This window comes from Nomia melanderi, chromosome 6 (genome assembly GCF_051020985.1).
Source record: "Nomia melanderi isolate GNS246 chromosome 6, iyNomMela1, whole genome shotgun sequence".
NCBI lineage: Eukaryota > Metazoa > Arthropoda > Insecta > Hymenoptera > Halictidae > Nomia > Nomia melanderi.
In genome coordinates this window covers 6,062,066-6,079,701 of record NC_135004.1, presented here as the reverse complement: position 1 = coordinate 6,079,701, position 17,636 = coordinate 6,062,066, and the positions used below count along the sequence as shown (strand labels likewise).

The window sequence follows — 17,636 nt, the reverse complement described above, 5'->3', positions numbered from 1 at the left end:
TGGTGCGAGAGTATCGCCGTGAAAGGCGTCGATGAATGGATTCATCGTGGCGTTAATGAGAGGAGAACAAGCGGAGGCTATTTAGGTTTGGGGTGGCGTAAATGTGCCAGGTAGCGAGCGGAGGACCCGGTTCATTTCGTTCTTCGCGGCAGATAACATCGTCGAGAAGGGGGCAGGAAAACCCTTCCGCCGTAGTAAGCCGAAAACGACGTCCCTTTAACGCACTCCACGGGATGCACTTGGTTGCACTACGCACGCACACGTATTCACACGTGCATAAAACGCACCCTGTTCGCGCGAGTAACCCGTATATATAGGGTGATAAAAATAAGGGTCTAAGACCTTAAGGGTTTACACCACTCAGCGGGAGGAGTGAAAAATATCTGATCAACATGGCTTCGAAAGTTAATCCTCTCGAAAATATGGAAAATACTTTGTATATTCGTCGCATCGCGAAATAAATTTTATTTCAGTTTGGGTACAAGATTTATTTATCGAGTAGCGCATATTATTATTACACTTAATGAGACAGTTCCTTCTGATACAATTATAACTACCGATACATTTCGAGGGACAGTTAAATACAAATTAAATTTCTGTCCCTAAAGATTATTATTCGCATGAACATCTACAGTCTAGCGACAATCTGGTGTTCTACAAACTTGTGCAGCCGTACTCTTAAACCGATCCTTCTGTTTGCATTCAACGTGGTGCGGGGGTACTCATTTTACGATATCGAATCCTCGTAAATATTAGAGTTGATTTTATATCGAAAGGGACCGATTTTAGTACCTGCGTTCATTAGGCGATCTTCGCTTCTCTCGTCGCGAATGTCGGGCCCTTCTAGACTCAGGCCTTTTTCCCTGTACACAAGCGTGTCCGTACGCGCGCCGAAGGGGTGAAGCGGTGACATAAACGCAGCCAGGATTTTTCTATGGCGTTCGGTGACTCGAAAAAAGCGAGTTATATCCGATAAGGATCGCGGCTCCCGAGTTCGTTTCGCTCGTTTATCACGTTTTTATCGCCAGGCGTGATTACCTGGCCGCACTCGACGTTAATTTACATTTCCTGGCCGCGTACGCCGGTCTTGCCTCCTCCAGAGCCACGATTAACCGAAGGAGCTGACGGTGACTGGTCCGCAATATAAATGGAATCGAAGGGGTGCAACCGGTCCTCGCGCGTGCACTTTGTTTTACGATTCACCGGCAACATGTACCTACCCGCAATGTGGAAAAAGGAACGGTTCAAGTCGGTTTTATTGCTCCTATTACATTTTACCTAAACACGGCCACGATGTTTCCCGGTATCTAGGTACGCACCGAGTAATTAAAATTTTCGAATCGCTAATGATTCTCCGGTATCACCTGCTATCCGGCTATGTAATGCGACACAGGACTCCGTTAATGACTGGCAACAACAACATTTTATATGGAAGTCCCATTTTATTCCCTCGTTTCTCACTGTTACCCATTACGACTCCGCGCGTAAATTAATTTAACACGACGTTAACTTGAGATGACATTCTTAAGTTCGAGCGAATCGCGGGATCCTGTAATAAATTGATGTACCACGGACGTTTACAATGTCCGGATTGCGTAATAACCCGTATTCCGCGTCGGGGTGTAAAGTTATTCGCGAGGCAATCGCGAGATTCTTGCTTTCAGTCTTGCAAAGGAGATATCCTTGACAAACGCGTTAACGTTTCTGTATACTTTACACTGTCAATTTTTGATTCTTCTATACCTAGAGAATAGAAGTTGGAACTATTCTGTACATATTTATTTTTGTTATATAATTGCAAGCAATAATCGAACGACCAATTTTTATTCGTCTGAAGTAATTCCTACAGTTTCACGTAAATTCGTTTTCGTTTCCTATCCATACAGAAAAATCAACGTTTACGTTCAGTTCGTACGAGTTCCATAGAAAAAAAATGTGGAATTTAATTTTCCCATTCGCTGTTAAAAATACCAGCGAACAATTCATATGGCCCGTTAAAGGTTAAGCGAACCGGCGTGAAAAGAACGGTAAAACCGACTGATATTCAAACAATCCGAACGCGAACGGTTACTCTCCCCTTTCACCCTCTCGATTCGTCACGGATACAGAGTTACGAAATTTAGAGTCAGTGAATCACGCGGAACGATTCGTCGTGTCCCGTCTGACAGGGCGCGACCAACCAATCGAATTATCGGCGCGGGGACGCCAGTTTAAGGAAATCGACGGCGATTCCTTCTCGGTGTCCCGGTTGGTGGAAGTGCGCGCGGGACCCTGGCGTTGCACGTGCGACCGTTTCTCTCGCGGATTCGTGTTCGTTCCGTTCGACTGCTTGAAAAATGCCCGGGTCGCGTCCCTCTTGTTCTTGGCTCCTCCATCCTCCGTGAAAAATTGACGCACGAGAATTCTGACGGGTCCCGATTTGTCAAACTCCGTTTCGTTCATCGGTGGGGAAGACGGTCGCGCGGTGGACAACGGCTGCAGCTTTGAATACGGTTCTGTGCTTTTTCTTCCGTATCTTCTCTATCATTGGCGCGTACGCACGGCTCTTCCCGCGGAAGAGAGACAGCGCGACGTGGTTTTGGGTTTCAAAATGATTGGGGTGAAATTGGGGTAAGCCGATACCGTCTGGCTACCCCTGATATGATTTCCTCGAGGACGATACACGCTACACGCCGGTCAATTTGGAGCCCGTCTGTCACTCACGGGAGAAAAGATTCTGAAAACTCTCAGACTTCCTTTCTTATAATGATCACGGGACGTCTCCTCGGACTGACGTTTCATCTCGGGTTTCGTCGAAGATGACACCCCGTCCGTGACCATCGCGAACTTATACGTCCGCTGGAACTATAGAAATCGTATGGTCTCTTATGTACCCCATTCGCGATATATTCTCTTATAATGTATTACCGAAATGTTTGAACATCAATTTTATTAATATTCCTATTACTAATTCATTATGTGAGGTCAACGTTAGATACTACACGAGATGTCATAAGGGATACGTCTTTGACTAAGATTACAAAACTAAAAAAGAGACTAAATGTCGATAACAGAAAAGTATATTTATTCACCCATCATTCTAATTCTCATACTATATCAGAACCATTTTACTATTCCTCCGTCACTTCGATGTAAACGTATACCCTTCCCATGAAAGCGTTCACCTGGGAACAGACCAACTCCGTCTCCAATTTTTCTCCGCAGTCACGTTTTCTGTTTCGAGAAAATGAAGATTGACAGGGTCCACGTGTCGGCCGGTTGCCGGGGCCCGCCCCCGTTCCTTTCGTCTCGCGGCCGTTTCTACGGCCAGTGCCCCCATGCGTGCCGGCCGAACGGAACCCTTTCGATGACGGCTGTCCGCAAATTGACGAGCATCAATTAACCAGTGGTCAGTTGGCGGTCGGTCTAAGACATGACGGCAGGACTCGTCTCACGGTACTTAGGATTGTTCCCCATAGTGGCTTATCGTAGCCGATTGCCCTTGTCCAGCTCGTGATTGGCAAACACCGGTCGGTCGTGTCGCATTGTTCGTCCGTCACCGTGTCTTCTCGATCTATGGGAACTGACCAGTGGTCAGTTTCGGCCTTGATCCGTCGCCGACGAGCGTGTTAAACACGAGAGAATGTCCCTCGTCACTTTCTCCGCTGTCCATTCAACGCTGTTGCCGGTCGTTTCGGGTCGTCCCGGCCACTTCAGTGGCGATAAGACGCGTGGAAAGGGTGGTTTCATTGTGGACCAACGGATTTTATGCTCGTCAACACGCCCGGACCGTGTTATTAACGAGGTCGGTCGCTGGACATTCAAGGGAAGTCGGTTGGAAATAAAGCTGTTCGGAGGTTCCAAGCGTTTTGCAGTACCTCGTGATTGTTTGCACGAGCGTGGAAGACAGACGGCGTCGATTCGTTTGATTTATTCCCAGCATCTCCGTCCAGCGGACGGATTGATACTCTTTTACGCTGAAAGACGGGTATCGCGGTAACAGTGACTGCGAGCGTCATAAGCTAGAGGGACTGTTGATTCAGAATAAATGTCCTCCCCCGGTCGGGGATGAAGGCGAAACTCAATTTCTTGATATCTGAATACCAGCCAATTACGCGTCGGGCGAAGGGTACGCGCGACATATGTATATTTCTGTCATTTTCGTCGCGGACGAATTTGAATGTCATCTTCGCCACCCTATTCGCCCTTTTCAATTTATTCTGCACCGCGCCGAATGATTTGCATTTTCGGAAAAAATATACGACATCAGGTATCTACAGGCGGTTTTGCAAGTCAGATACGCGATATCGTACGGTCGGCGCGGCACGGCGTCGTGATAAATCGTCGCTCGCCCCGATCGCGTTCGAGCGTTAGATCGCGGCGCACGCCCGTAATAGATACCCGCGTGAAAAAGGAGACGCGTGACTCCATCCGCCGTCGCCCATTAATCGAGAATCGAGCTTCGATATATCGCGTCCCGGTACATCTGAATGCTCCCCGACGATCCTTCCCATCGCTCGCACTGTCGGGGAATTGCTCGGTAGCTTTAATTACTTCCTCGAGCGCATTCGGTTTAACGATGATACCGCGTCAATTTGTAGATGGATTAAACGCTCGAGGAGATAGGGGAGGACCATGCGAGATTGTTAATTCTGTTGCTCGTCTGTAAGATTTTTTACAACAAATATTTTTATTGGTTCTTAAATACTAAGAGAAGGAAATTTTCTTCAGAAGATGATTGTTGATTAATGAGTAATTCAATTTGTGTATAGAAAAGTGATGTTCAAGGATAAGAAATAATTTTAGTTTCTAATGCATAAAAAAGGAACTTTATGCATTATTTCCAAAGACCAAAGTCTGGCTCTTATTTAGACGGTCATATGTTCTGGCACAGCGCGGTTAATAATTCCATTCCGTTTTTCTGTGCCTCGGCGAAAATATTGGGGTTCCGTCATTCGATCGTCGGTACATGGAATCTTTTTCGTTTCCTCTTTTCCTCCCGTCAACAGCCATTCAATCTCGAGCGCAAAGCGGACCATGCAATATTAACAAAGAAACGGAATATTAATGCGTTCGCCGCTGGACAGAGTCACGAAAAGCGTATCGAAGCGGCGACAGACGCACCGTATACATAATATTTGCATGGGAAATTAAACGACTGTTTGCGAACGAGGAATGTCCTTCGCTGAAAAGATCGAATGTAACCGTAGCCGTAGGCACGGTTGTATCGCGTCGCTACGATATTCAGAGAGAATATCGTACGTGAATTCATACCGCCGGCAAACGACGCCCTTATAAAGTATTCCCTCTGATCTGTTTGACGTCGAAGCATTCCCTGTGTCGTCTATGTTCGATACCGTCCAAAATTTGGCTTGACTAATTCCGACACATTGTAATAGAATATTAATTTCGGTGAATATTAAATTCAGTTGATATTACATTAAAATTTAAAAGAATGTTATATAAATGTTAATAGAATATACATTCCAATGATTAGTGTATTTGATAAACTCGGTGGCCGCGATTTTTATTACGGATACGCAGGTACCGTAGATCTTCCGAAAAATTCTTCTCAATAAGATTAAGTAAGCAGTCCATTTCGAAGCAGTAAAACTCATTACATTATTCCAATAGTTAAATATCCAAAAGTAATAACATTGAGGAATATCTCCGATAAGGAATGAAAAATGGGAAACAGCAATAAAGATTTCGAAATTTTGTAAATTGTAATTATTATTTTTTGATTAACTTTATAATGAAATAAATATCTCTTCTAGACAAGCGCTACAAAAACAAACAAATAAAGTCTAATCAAAATACAAATACGATATTGAAATAGATAACGCAAATGAACTTCCTCGCGTCCGCGCAATGCCCGACAAAATGGCCACCGAACAGAAATTCTCTGTTATCGCAATTAAGAGTGTCGCTGTCAAAAGTCTATTCCATCGTCGAATATTACTTCGACGAGTTGAAAACGAATATCCCTCCGGGACCGCGTCCCCGCGACGGCGTCTGACGTTTTCGCAGGTATATAATATTTCTAAGGCAGTCCGGCCCGTTCTTTGAGACGCTGGATCCATTGAGGAGCGCGCCTTTGATCTCCAGTGGGGCTTTATTGAACGCCGGGACGCGATTGGCGAATCTCAATCATATTCCATTTCCTCGAGATTAAGGGAAATTCGCAATTATACGGATAACGCAGTTCGCCGTCTCGCGTACACGAATATTCAATCATGAATTTTCGACGGGACCGAATTGTAATTTTCTGTCTGTCCCGGTGTTCGCGCAATTCCCTCTCGCGATTCAATCTTCTGTGTAACAGAAGCAAAACCGGTGATTTCTTTGACTGAATATTACTCCGGGGTGGAAGAATGACATCAATGAACGACTAACTCTTTCTGAAGATATCTTGCTTTTTCACTATGGAACTTGTACTACCGTTTCCCAATTCAAGTATAGTTTAACCTTTGCAAACGAGGATTTTTTGAAATATCTAAAACCTTTAGCAAAGAAAGCTAAATTATACGTTGAAATTCCATACACTCAAAAAAAAGAGAGCTATGTATCGATCTTTTGTTATGCGATACCAATGTATGTTGGTTGGTGGATACTTGTATGTTGCTACCAATGTATCTCAGATATGAAAGTTTGATATCTCCAAAATGCCGACATTCGTTCATAAAGGGTTAATACACTGCAATAATTTATTTAATGACATTTGAGAAGCACTGAAATTGTACTTATATATAATATAATCATCATATTACGAATAGTTGTAGCAAAAATAAATAAACTAATTATTCAAATAAATCGAATATCGGGTATATCCCACACAGGACTACAAAGGATCAGAGGCAACTAATACACTCGGGAGGCTGCGGGATATCAGGCTTCCGCACAGGGTTCCTCGTCACCAACTTTACCATACTCGTCACGTGTTATTGTCCGATGGTTCTTCACCGCGTCCGACGAGAGTTTCTTTTCGCCGACGCGCGCCGCGCCGCTGAATTAGTCACACAACTGCGCGTTACCCAACAGAGAGCCCGTTTAATTATTTTCTTTGTTTTACAACTGCGCGTTAAACGCGTGTCGTGGCGAGGTTACGCGAATATAAGAAGGCGATACGACCGGACGCGACGGAGTGTTTCGCTTGCGGAAATTTTTGCCGATTAAGACGTCCCGTGGTGAAATTCCGGGCATGGACAAAAAGCAAAATTAAGACTTCGTTAACGACGTCCCGGTTCTTTGTGCCGCCCTATCTCGTTTTGACTATGTTTCAGCGTAATCGCGGCTGTAAAGATTCCGCGGCGCGTTTCGCGTTTTCCGTGACTCCGTCGCGTCGAACGGGTGCATAAAGATCCCGAAAAAAGGGAGGGAGCAAAGGCCAGGCGGAAGATCGGGCATTGCCGAGTTGCCGTTAAAAATATCTTCCGTTCGTTACCCTTCACCTTTCACCGGTCGTCGGCGCGCGAGCGAGGAATTCTTGCTGGCGATTCGCACGCGAATTATTTCACCCCTACGGGGCCACGGCGGACGTGGTAATAGGGGCGGTAAGTGTCACCGGGCATCGTCATTACGACTAGTCGCGGCCCGCTCGCTATTTACCCCAGTAGTTAAAGCTGCCCCATAAAGATTCAGATAGCGCAGGAAAAGGCGTACCCTCTCGCGGACGATAGACGTTTCGCGAGCGAGCCACGGTAACAGTGGTTGAGCGTTAACAGCGCCGGCGACAGGCTAGATGACATGGGAAAAAACCGCCTCGTTACCCCGTGTCTTCGTGTTCTAACGTTTGTCGGGACTGGCGGTAATGATTCCTGAGGGAAGAGAAGGATTTACTCGTGAACCGTACGTTGCGAGACTGTCGAGTGATTATATAGGGTAGATACACCGGTCGTGATAGTTACTGTTTTTTCCCAGCTAAACGATTATCGGTTTTGTAAAAATTTCCGGTTAATTTCAGCGTGCAGCGATCTGGTCTGGAGACTATCATTCATTTACTATGTATTTTTGAACTTCTGAGAGATCTTGTAATTTTCTTACCTTATATCTAAGAGCAAATTATGTATTATAATCAACGATACTATAGAATCTGTTGGAACTTATAGTTACTTTCCTTGAGTTGTACGCGGTTTTAAAAATAGACGCATCGGAATTCGAAAAAATCGTTACGCTAAAGTTTTCGCAATGCAAATTTTATTTCTTCCACGGCATTCCTCCCACTGTTTTTATTCATTCCGCGACCAAAAAAGTCGCGTGACGAGCTGATACAAAAAGAAGGAGGGAGAGAGAGGAGGGGAATTACATTATTTTACGCAGCCTACGCTTCGCTTTTTCCCGTTAATCTACGCCGTTCGATCTGTCGTAAAGGAAATTGAGATCGTATCGACATCGCCGGTGTCTCGTCCAGTAAAAAATTAACACAATCGCCGGCGTTGTATATATTAGTTGTAACCGGGTGTCGAAAGAACGGTAAACCCGCCACCCTCGTTCCATTTAATCTTTACGGCATATTTTTGCACGCACTTTCCGCAAATCGATGGCTATCTTGCGTTTATTACTCGCGGAAAAACGTGTCTACTCGGTAAGTCGTTTCACACTTGTGAACTTTTTCACCGAAATTAACGTCCTCCTCGATCCCGTTGCAATTAGAACTAATGTCCCTAATTCAAACAGATTCAATACAATGCAATAGAATGTTTTGTTGACCATACACAATATATGTAGTTGCAGTTACTATTAATTCTATGATGACCTGAATAGTTGCTATAAATGTCACTCGGATTATGATTTCCTTCAACCTACCGTTATACTCCATTTTCTTCAGTTCGCCTTACTTTTTCTTATTTATTAAAACATACGAAGTATCGATTCATCTTATCGATGAATATAACGTGAAAGAAACAAAGCTACATTCCCCGAAATTTCGTCAAATGGTTCATCTTGCTGAAATGTCCGCGGAATCCTGCGAGATCGACGTAGCCACGGGCGAGAGGGCAATTCAGCGTGGCAGTCTCGCGAGGCACGCGTGTGGCTTTTCACGATTAATTACTCGACCGTGGAGAGAGCGTCGAGCGCGTGTAAGAGCGCGACAGGTTGTCGACGTGCGAGAACGTTGCGGAGAGGACCGGGTATCACCCCCGCAGGCCAGTTGCGCCTGACATTCTGCGGATGTCGGAATTTCCGCGACAGCATTTTTAATCACGCGAGCATTTTAGCGACGCTCGCCGTTCTCTCTCTCTCTCCCTCAGTTTCGCTCTCTGTCGGCGGCTTTAATATAGGAGCAATGCGGTTATGCATAGTGATGAGAGAGGACCGAAGCGAGGCGGTAAGCGCGAAATGCTTCGGCTAAAAACTCCATCTGTAGGCAAATTGTTTAATTACTTACGATATTGCGGGGGTGCGGATGCCCGGAAATTCGAAACGGCGCGGAAACCCCGCGAAAAAGAGAACGGGAGGCGTCCGGGGGATGATGGGGCGGCAACCGAGCTAAACCGATTTTAATCTATGCGGCCGGAGGAGGCCCGCTCGAATTCGTTCATTTCGTGGAGACCAGCCGCGCACGGTCTCGTTAAAGAAATTTAATTGCGCCAAGTGCGATTGATCGAGCCGAGGCAGACGGTTCAACGGGAATTGAAAAGAAGTCCGCCGCCCACCCCTTCGGCCAGGTCCCGGCGGAAGCGATTCTCCTCGTCTTGGCAAGAAACGATCGCAAACCTTTCCCGTTAAACAAGAGCTGCGGCTTAATGGAATACGTTCGGGAGACGAATTAAATTCCACTGTGGAACAAAGCAGCCACGTTGAGCGGTACCGCGTTTCCGTAGTTTTACGCGGACAGTTTACGGGGCTTCGTTTTATACTTCGCCTCCTTTGTACTTCAAAACCGCTGGGAGGTTGCAGGGAAAAATTGAAGCAGCGGCTGACGCGTAACCGCTTCAACATTATTGCAATTTTCCCCGGACCAAGTAGCGAACAAGCGTCGTTTTCCGCTTTGTGCGGGAAATAGACGGGTAATGCGTTTACCCCACGCACGGATGTAAACGCCCAACAAACACCGTGTTTCCCCTGCAATCGCGGTCTAATGGAGAAGCATCGAACTCAGGCCGTTGTAAACAGCGCGCGACCGGTTGAGAAATTCTCCGTGCGAACGTGTGCGACTTTAATATGGCGGAGTGATCGCCGAGCACCGGCCTGTAGTACCCGCGTGTCGTTCTCCGACAATGCTCCATTGGAAATGAAGCTTTCACCCTTCGTCTCTCTCTTTCTTTCCTTAACAGAACACTCGTGGGGCAGTTCGTTCACTCGCAAAATTGAATAAAACTCGTCAAAATAACGCGCTCGGGGAAATATTTCATACCGTTAGAGGAGTTATGCTGCTCGTAAAAATTGCTTCGCTTCGTTCTATTCGAATGGCAGACCGGCCCGGCACGGTTACGCTCCGGCGGAAGTGTCGTAATAAAAATCACTGCGTATATAAATTAAAATAACGTTCCAGTGGGAGATGAAGCGCCGTCGATAGGGCGCGCCATTTCTAGCAACATCGAGAGCGCCGCACGTTGACGTGCCCTAGGAACCGGGGTTAATGGACCCAGAAGCAGCTGCATCACCTGCCGCGAATAACGATGGACGAACTTGTTGAGTTTCGTCTGGGAATCGTCCTGGAAATGGACAACAATAGGTTAGGATACGTTACGTTGGAACTTTGTTGATCGTGATTGTGTGAAACTAGACTCGAGTTGATCGCTAATTAGCTACGTCCAGACTTTCGACGGCCTCGAGGAATCCGATGTTTCTCGAAGCTCCGAGAAGCCGGTCCATTTCACGGATGCGACGTAGCATGGTCGAGCCATGGCCAAGTTATTCCGTGATTTAGCGCGAAAATCATCCCTCCGTCCTGGCGAGTTGTCGGGGCTTCACCCCTTGTTGTACACGGCTCGCCACCCCCGAGAACCCGTGCTCCCGGGATATATATGGCGGGATCCGTGCCGGATTTCTAACCCTACCTATGGACGGGCGAAATATTTTCATAGAAATGTACCCGCGGAAATGACAGCGAGGGGGTGAGCCGGGAATATTCGACCAACTATAACCCGCAGGGGCTCAGATGCTCGACCGTTCCGTATACTTTTTTTTTCTTCTCTCTCTCGTCCCTCTTCCGTGCCCTAGGAAGAGGACGCTCATTACGGGGAGGGAGGAAAGCGGGGACGGATGCCGACGAAACGGTAATTGTTTTTAATCACTTGGCGGTGGTGGGAGGGTCGCGTTATTCCAGCGAAAGGAACGGGGACCGATGCGGTTAACCAGGAACTAACCCTTCTCGCTCGCTTTCGCTTAATGTCCTGGCACTTCTTTAACCCTTGCGAGGTGTATCGCGGGAGATGGGGTGAATTCAGATTCGTATCTTCGCGACCGCACTCTTCAACCCCCTTAATGCGATTCTATGTCAGAAAATACGGTACGTTAATGTTTTCATCCCCCGTTCGCGATATTTGAAGGAAACGATTAGACTCCTATCCGTGAAAATTTCGGTGCGTATGGTTTGATATATTCTCTTTTTCCCTGGATTAAAATTTCGTTACCCCCTGGTTCTAAACGAGAATTCTCTTCGATTCATTATAAACGTCGTTTCCGTTGCGGATAATTTTGAAAATTATTCATATTGTATTTACATGGAACAGTTTGTTTAATGGGGTTTATTAAGTTTTTCAATGACGCATCGGCGACCGAAACGAGCAGAACGCGCTCGCTAATCGGCCGTCGTTTATATGAATTTCTCGCGATCGTAAAATGGAATGCGACGTATAATGGGACGAGAAAAGGCACGATCTCCGTTGCGTCACGAGCGGTAATCTGTCGGTAATTACTTGTCCCGGTATTACGTGCGTGTGTAATTTGCCGTCGATCGTGTGTTCATCGTACACGACGGCCTGGAGATAGATCCGAGAAACAGTAGTATGTAATTGGTCATTATGACAGACAGGATAATCGAACTGTAAATGTCGCGGGACCAAATTGACGTGTGCTATCCTCATCGGTTGAAAATAACACGTTTAGGAGGCGAACACGCTCGGTGCGTCGTGTCTCGCGTATCACGTATCCTACGTGTAAACATTCATCTTCGTGACGTCACTGCCACGCGACAGCAGTTACACGTCGAATTTGTCGATCAAAATTTAATCGTGTCGATCACCCGGAGCTACAGGTTTTAGACAGAGAAGTGAAATCTAACGACTGATTATTGTAATGTTCTAGTGGATAAATTATTTCATCAGCTGTTATCTTGGTGTCGTTGACCAATAACGCTTTATTAGAAATTTGTAGGTAATTTATAATATTTGTAGCGCTCTAGCGAACAGGTAAATAAATTTCAATTGCAGTAAAGTGATTACTAAAGTGATTATTACAGTAATTTAATCGATCGACACGTAATTACTCAATTTATTCATTCACGCGCGTAAACGGTACTTCCAACATCGCCAACTCTGGTATACTCACAATACACAAATTGGAACGCCTAAATCGACATTTCGCGTTCCGAGAGAAGCAAGCCTTCCCTGGCGGTATTCAATACGCGAATGATGCTCCAACAAGTTTCCGACGCGTCGTTAATTAATGAAAATTTATTGACTCGCGTGAGGAAACGCGAAGTACGCGTCTGGAGCGCGCTCATTCGTAAACGACGACGAGTTGCTGAGTGATTCGCTCGGATCTCGTAACGACGCGGTCTTCTGTAAACTTTCTTTCCCCTTTTCACTACTTTTTCCACGCGAGATAGTGTACCGGCCGGAAGTTTCAGCGAACGATGGAAGTTTCCATGTCGTTCGAAGTCGAGCGTCACCGGCGGGAAGCACCAGAAAAAGGAGACCGTGCGAGGAACCAGCGATACGCGTTTGCGAAACTGACAAACAAGCCTCGTAACGGGTTTTACGCGCTGGGCAATTATCAGACTTGTCAGGCAGTCGGTTTAACGCCTCCATTTATGCGCGTATAAACGTGAACGAGAGTCGAACCACGCGAGCCAATAAAATGTAAAGCCCGGGATGCATTAATCTTGGAGTCGGAGGCGCGCCGCGCCGCGGTGCGCATTACAAAATACCATTTTACACCGTTACGCTGAAATTTGCTCGATCCGCCGGCTGTTTAATCTGTATCGCTTCCGTTTAACTACGGCAACGGGATCGCTAACGCTCCGAGCGGAGAGTTCTCCCCGCCTCGTCGTTCCCGCCGAATACATAATCGTCACGCATTCCTCGAGCCGTTGCGCCGCCAGCCTTTGTCGTTTATCGTCCACCGAAATTGCAGTATAACCGATAACGATAATTGCAGATTTTGTAATAATCGGAACTGGTTTGGTCGAAACACTACCGGAATTTGTTTATTTCTCGAAATCACTGTGTGAAACGTACGTGGGATGGGGAAGTTTGAATTTCGTTACCTCGAATCATTTGATAAGTTTTCTTCGCTTCTTATGTTTTTTAGTTTCGTATATTTGTTTCGTCGTATAAATTTGATGATGTATTCGGTGTATTCTGTATTATTTTCAGAAGTTGCGATGGGTTCGACACACGAAAAGTTCGACCATGATCGTCGCATATTTCATTGCCACAGCTGAACGAACGACAAAGGTGAGACTCTTTTAAATCTTGTCTTTCAATCCCTTCGCGCATTCATTGCCGCGCGAGATACACTGTTACCGTTGACGATAGTCTTCGGAATTAATGGTTTTCTCCGGGTTTTAACAGTTTATAATACACCGCGCGTTTAATGCCCTGCCAACGATACAACTTAATCTTCTCTTAGCGCAGCTCAGACGGTTGCTATTGTTATCCGGGTCTTACCTTTCGAGATACCAATACCTTTTCCGCTTTGTATCGATTCACGGAGCCCATTTCTCGTCACCAGTCACAATACGGTTTAAAAATGGTCCGACCGCTCCGACGTGAATGCAAGGGTGCAGGAATGAAGATTCTGTCAGTCAAGCAATCTTTTCAGATCGCGTGTAGACGACCCAAACATCGAGCCTTAAAATCGTATTAAGGGTCCGACGATAAATCAAAATCCCATTTAGGATATTAATAGAGTCGCCGGTTTAAGAAATTACTTCGTCGACATGTACAAGCGACAAGAAACAGTTACACCAGGATATTTTCTAACAACCGATTAACAGTAACTATATTCAATTTTCCAGCAACCGTTTAATTTCACAGAAATCTCACGGGCCAAACTGCAAATCAATGTATGCACAATAAAACTATTATCGCCAAAGCTACATACACCCAAAGAACAAGACAATCACGGTTCCGTCGTTCGAGCACCAAAACTTCGGCTTCCTCTCCACACAGAATAGAACGTAAACTATTCGCTGGTCGATTAATTCACCCTCTCGGGTCGTCGCCGAGGACGATAGCTCGTAAAATTGCCGGCCAAACAAACGTATATAACCATCGATCTACGTGTTTCGATAGAACGTAACACGGGTCGTTCAACTTCTCACGTTCCACTGTTCGACGGGTTCCCCGGGCCAATAATTAATTTCCGGCCGGTTCCTTGGGCGAGAGGAATGTCTCGAGGGGCGTGGCCGTGACTTCCGATCCGGAGATGAGACCCAGAGAAGTCCGGCCAACTGAAACGACATTCGTGAATCGTGGCCGCACGCTATACGGCCGTTAAATTCGTCGGCGATTAATATAAAGGAAACCCGGTGCGAATCCGGGCACAGGCGTCCGTTTGGCGAGAGGGCGTCTGCGGGGGAGTCGGTTTCTATCGCCGCAACGTTCCTCCGAGTCTAATGGAATACGGAGCGCGAACTAATGCACCGCCTAAAGAATATCTAATTATCTAACACGTGACCCGCCACGTGTGCGAAGCTCCCGCCGTTATTTTCTGATTCATTTATCGGCCGCGCGTTCCGAGGAGAGAACGACGAGTGGCCCCTCCCGGTGAGATATTTTGTAAAGTTTACACGGGCCCCGCACTGCGAGACGTGCGCCGTTATTACGGTCTTTTTACGCAATACCGCGCGTGTCTACCTGCGTGTCTACCGGGGAAGCACGCGTGCCGCACGCGGTCGCATTATGGCACGGCACTTAGTCACTGTCGATGGTAATAATAATATCGTGTTTCATCGATCTCGGCGCGGAGCTAGAAGAAAAATTACGAAACCAGTTGTAATTGGTCGGCGAAGGATCGGTGTGGTTGGCTTACGTTGCGGTGTCAGTGGCGGTCGGTGCGACCGATCGCGGCCGAACCTCTCCACCTTCCTCTTTTCTTCGCAACGTGCACGAGTGCCGCGCGTACAGTGCACTGTACACGGTATAAAAAGCTATTAGGCTTTCATAGAGTATCGGGCCATAATGGTAATGCAGGGCCGCCGGTTGCGCGCGGACACTTTTCCATGGAGTAAGCCGCGGCACGACGCGGCACGGCACCACGCGGAACGGGAACGTCGTAGAGGTTCATATGTATATCCCGCAATACGATATTTATTCACGATAACGAGGATACTCTAAGCTCGATGACATTTTCAACGAAACACAATTGCGCGGTAAGAGCGCGGAACACAGGCAGAGTATATACACGCGACTCTCGTCGAGCTTTGTTCATGCCAGAAAATATTTTTTCTCCCATGAGCGTACTCGAAAACGAGTCCGCTCGAGAGGGTCTACGCCACACGAAATTTTCGAGTGTTTCCCATGCCTGTCAAATCGCCGTCTCGTTCCATCTACCCGCAATCATCAGGTATGCGCCCGTCGGGGACTTATATGCCTACTCGGCTGGGCGACACCCATTACCGCCCCAATGACTCCGCGGCGTGCTTTAATATTTACTATTGCATCCCTCGAGCACCCTCGAACTCGTGTATCGTGCCACGGTCGAACGCCGTCGACCCGTCAATATGCTTCGATCCTCTTCCCCGAAGGGTGCCGAAGAGGGTAGCATCTCGCGTGCTACGTGGAAACGACCCGCGTAGGAGAAAGAGAAAGAACTCCGTGGGGTGGTGAACTATTGCCGAAGGAGGGTAAAGAGGCGGGACGGACGGGTGGGACGGTGGTTGTTCTGCTGCTAACAAGTAAGCGGCAGGAAAACTGGGCCCCGCTCGCCGCGAATTGAAAGCGGAGTTAATTGATCGGAAGTCTTGAGGCCGCACGTGCCGTTCTTGCATTAATGCTCGCTCGTTCCAGCGAGCCGTACCGAAATCGGCTCGATGTTATTCGAGAATAAATAGTCACGTATAGAGCGATATTTTTCTTGTCTGACTGATCACCGCGGCACGATCAACCCCTTTCTCCCTCCGCCCACCGAATATACGCTAATCGTTTCGTGTTTGCCCGGCGTGCCCGCAGGTCCGTCGGGAGAAAGGGATGACGAAGAGAAAGAGAGGTGTGGAGAGACGCGTCCGCGTCTCATCGCCACGTAAAAAATCGGCCCGATTACCACTCGATCACGTTCTCCGAGCAATTTTCTCGATTTCCGCCTCGGGGGTATTAGTTAGCCAGCAATTCCGTGGGGCGGTTGCTTAAAATTGGACCGACGCGAAGCGGGTTCGGGACAAATGAAATTTTATAAATCCCGGGTAGAGGAGAGCCCTGGGCCGAACGACGAGGAACTACGGCGACACTCCGCGGTCCTCGAGGATACACGCTGGAAGATAAAAAACATGCCCAGATAAACCCTGAGCGTTAATGCGATTGCGAGGGAGGGAGGCTTGACTGCCTACCATATATAATCGAGTTTCCATCTAGCCGGCAAGAGGACGAAGGACGGGCAGGCGGGCGAACCACCCCCGGTTTTGTAATTGCTGGTATTTATAAGCAATACCCGGCGAGTATGGGGCCGTGGGGGCTTTCCTAAACGTAATATGGTAATACGGGCAATGGCCCATATTGACATGAACGATGCCCGCCATTAGCGGGGCCCAGCCTCGGATGACTGTTTTTAATTTCCCCGGCAAGTGAATTTCTGCCCGACGGCTGGGGTGGATATTGCCACGTATCACTCATAATCACTTTCCTCCGGGAAAACCGTCGGTTCGCCGCTCGTTCCTCCGTCTCGTCCCCTTTTTTTCACCGATATTTCGTTTCATACGCGTCCCCGTGTCGACGAACGCGACATTCATCTCGCATGAAATATTTTCGGACGTAGGAGGCCGCGCGATCAGTTAAGGGGTGAGAAACGCGACTACGAGGATCGCTGGACGATAGAAATCTTTCGACACACGGCAGCCCGGACGTGGCCGAATTCAGTCAAATTTATTCTCGCTGGCGCGATAGTAATCGGTGTTCTTGGTGTACGCGCACGTGGGCCGGATAGCGGCTCGACGAAGTCATTGCGGGGCTAATTCTATTTGACGAAACGAGCAAACGTTTGACGCTGGCGCACACACCTGCGATAGGCCGGCGCTCCGAGGCCCGCGTGCGTGTGCACGCGTGTGTGTCAAGTGGCCATTAAGTGGCACCGAAAAAGCACGACATCTACGATTCCGATCTCTCGCGGCTGAAATTAAATCAGCATTACGACCGGTTGCGCCTACGGTAGATCCGCATCGGTGTGGGACCCGCGCAGGTGTCACGTCTCGTTGTAGTTACGCCACTGCCGCCGCGGTTGTGTAGCCGTAGAACTACAGTCGCCTCTCTATCTGATCAACGATTTGTCGCGGT

At 47.5% G+C, this 17,636-nt stretch overlaps 1 long non-coding RNA gene across 2 annotated transcripts in view; it reads left to right on the top strand.

Annotated features, from left to right (window-relative positions):
- Positions 1–17,636, top strand: part of LOC116427959 (uncharacterized) — a 199,137-nt gene that overhangs the window by 78,666 nt on the left and 102,835 nt on the right. For both annotated transcript variants that reach the window (XR_012998803.1, XR_012998804.1), the window contains exon 3: positions 13,524–13,604. This is a non-coding gene — a long non-coding RNA (uncharacterized LOC116427959). The remainder of the gene's footprint in view (positions 1–13,523; positions 13,605–17,636) is intronic.